The 2,711-nt window shown below is 39.7% G+C and overlaps 1 long non-coding RNA gene across 1 annotated transcript; it reads right to left on the reverse strand.

Annotated features, from left to right (window-relative positions):
- Positions 1-212: 212 nt before the first annotated feature.
- On the reverse strand, positions 213-2,705 carry LOC112079046 (uncharacterized). Its single transcript, XR_002895843.2, has 2 exons — positions 990-2,705; positions 213-909 (listed from the first exon to the last, which is right to left on the reverse strand). It is a non-coding gene; the product is annotated as an uncharacterized lncRNA (long non-coding RNA).
- Positions 2,706-2,711: the final 6 nt, after the last annotated feature.

The following is a 2,711-nucleotide window of genomic DNA, read 5'->3' on the forward strand; positions in this document are numbered from 1 at the left end:
CCCCAGAACTGGACCATCACCGCACCACCTGGCGGCACTAGTGGAGGTTGCAATTGTTATTGATCTTTCTCAAYGTCTTTCTTACATTGATCCTCTCTCCTTGCCGCCTTCTCAAAACGCACTGGAGGGGAATATCCTTCAGATCTTCTATAGAAAGAGACGTTCCTTCCAGACCAACTTCTCCTTCTCAACAGAGAGACAACAACAACAAACAATTCTAACCTTGTTGTTTATTTGAATAAATTACATTGAGATATTTTTGTCATTTTTAACATCAAGCATATTGTCTTGTAATCCGGTGCAAGGGATGAAACCAAAACAAACAAAGAATCCTTAAACGACAATTGTCTGCAGCACAAATAATCCCTCCCATCACAATAGTTCTATATAATTACTGTATATATATGCATGTACTTTATCACAGTTACAAAAATAAAATACGATACCGTAGATGCGCTACTACACACACACACACGGTGAAAACAAAATCACTGAAAAGCTGTACAGTCCTCATTGAGGGCAAAGATACACACGATAATTGTTTAAAAAAAGATAGAGAAAAGAAAATGAAGGAAATATATAGCCTTTAAAAAAAACTTGAACGCACAGCCAGTTCCAAGCTGAATCTGCTTATTCTGCCAACAAACGAGACCGTTTCAAGTTGTGCTTCCCTTTAAAAAAMAAAATAACGCTATAGATGGGTTTTCGGTTGGTTCAGCTTCAACAATAGTATCGTTGCGCTATACTGTATCGGTCCTTTATCAAATATACACCCAGGAGGATTTCAATGAAGGAAAAATAATACTGACAGAAAAAATTGAAATGTACACTTCATAAATACAAACCACAGTAGACCAAACCACCTGTGGCGCATACAACCCCTTCTCCCTTCACAAAACACATACCAACCTCGGCCCAACCAAACCACAGTAGACCAAACCACCTGTGGCGCATGCAACCCCTTCTCCCTTCACAAAACACATACCAACCTTGGCCCAACCAAACCACATCCACCCAGTCACACAACAATGATAAATAGGTGAAACACTTATTGCCCTGTCTGTTACACACATACAGTTTCACATTGGATTTGSAGAAGGGAAAACCACTGTGAATGAAGTCCTCAAAATGCTGGAGAAAACCTAGACAGATCCAGAGGCCAGAGTTGAGTGTACAGTAGTATCCAATTGCTTTAGTAGACTCTGGCCGTGACCCCACTCTCCCYGGGTGTTTCAGGGGGAGTGGGATATGCAAAAAACACATTTCCAACTCACACATGCATATTAATACACACTTGTTCCCACCAAATGATGATGATTATATGCAACAGTCTGTTGCTTTGGTACCTTATATTGTGTATTGTTACATGTGCGGCCATTCATTCCTGGGATATGACAAGGGAAGGACAATCAACCAGGGACAGGGACTAAGGATCCCATGACCCTTCAGTAAACAGACACACAGTATGGACCAGTAAGATAAGAGGTAACACATACAGTATGAATGGGTTATTCAGACCTTAGACTCCTGACAGAGAGAAGTTGCCTAGATTGCCTGACAACATTTAGACAAAGTGTAAGATACAAAGGGTAGGGGGATTTGCATCTGGTTATTGATGTAGTATCCTTGAATTTAAATATGCCACCGTTTCACTTTTTATAAATGTTCCTTTTCTGATTGAGACAGCATTGCTTGTGTATTCCATTGGCCTCGTAATACAGTATTTGTCTGTGAGCATTGTCAGCTAAAGCTAGTCCTATCAGATTCCATGACTTATAGTCTTCAATATAGTGTTATTTGTCTATCTGACTTAAAGGACATTCTGATACAGTGAAAACAACTTCACCAACGGTTGAAGAAAATAAGGCTAAGTCCGATAAGCGGTAAACTCCTATATGAAATAGCACAATACAGCAACCATTTTCACAAATATTTCCACGTCATTGGTAAAATACACATTGAGAAGATTTTTTAACATTATTTCATATTATGGAAACGGTTCCAGTTTTTGCTTATACGCCACTTAGAAAACAATTYAACTACACAATTTAGTCTTTTGTTTYCGTAAATATTCATCACCAATTTATAACCATTGGCTCAAATACACTAGATGTAATCATGAGACATACCTAAATCACACAGAGGACTTGTGTGATATWGAATGCCAACAAAACCATGTAGATYGCAAACRAACTACACCCTCGGATAGAAAAGCGAGTAGAYCTGCCATTGACACCACTCAGCCCTGCTGTAGKCCTACCCTCCTGCATAGGTGGCCAGTTTGGTCTAACTATGGTGCCTTGATTAAATCACACTGAATCCTTACATACCTCACTCTCAGTTTAGGTCTGTATGAAAAGACACATCAAAAGATATCCCCTCCTTAGCGCAGGGATTGAGAGGGTTTCAAGTTCTTTACCAACCACCTCTTTGACCAAGCCCGCAACCATTACGAGACAAACGTGAAGGGATCCRTCATAAACATAAATCTGTTGTTTAGCATGAAATGGACACGGTCTCTCTAGGAAACAATCCATGCATGCAAACAGAAGGCTACCCTTTTCAAACGGGAATAACATATATTTAGCTTGAACGTACTCAGAAGAAGTAAATCTGATAAGATAAAACACTAAAACATGCCTGACCTACATTGTCTAACAAAGTGTGAAACATGACCTAAACGTGATCTAACGGACCAGATAACCGCCCAG

The sequence above is a fragment of the Salvelinus sp. IW2-2015 genome, unplaced genomic scaffold (genome assembly GCF_002910315.2).
Source record: "Salvelinus sp. IW2-2015 unplaced genomic scaffold, ASM291031v2 Un_scaffold6772, whole genome shotgun sequence".
Classification (NCBI taxonomy): domain Eukaryota; kingdom Metazoa; phylum Chordata; class Actinopteri; order Salmoniformes; family Salmonidae; genus Salvelinus; species Salvelinus sp. IW2-2015.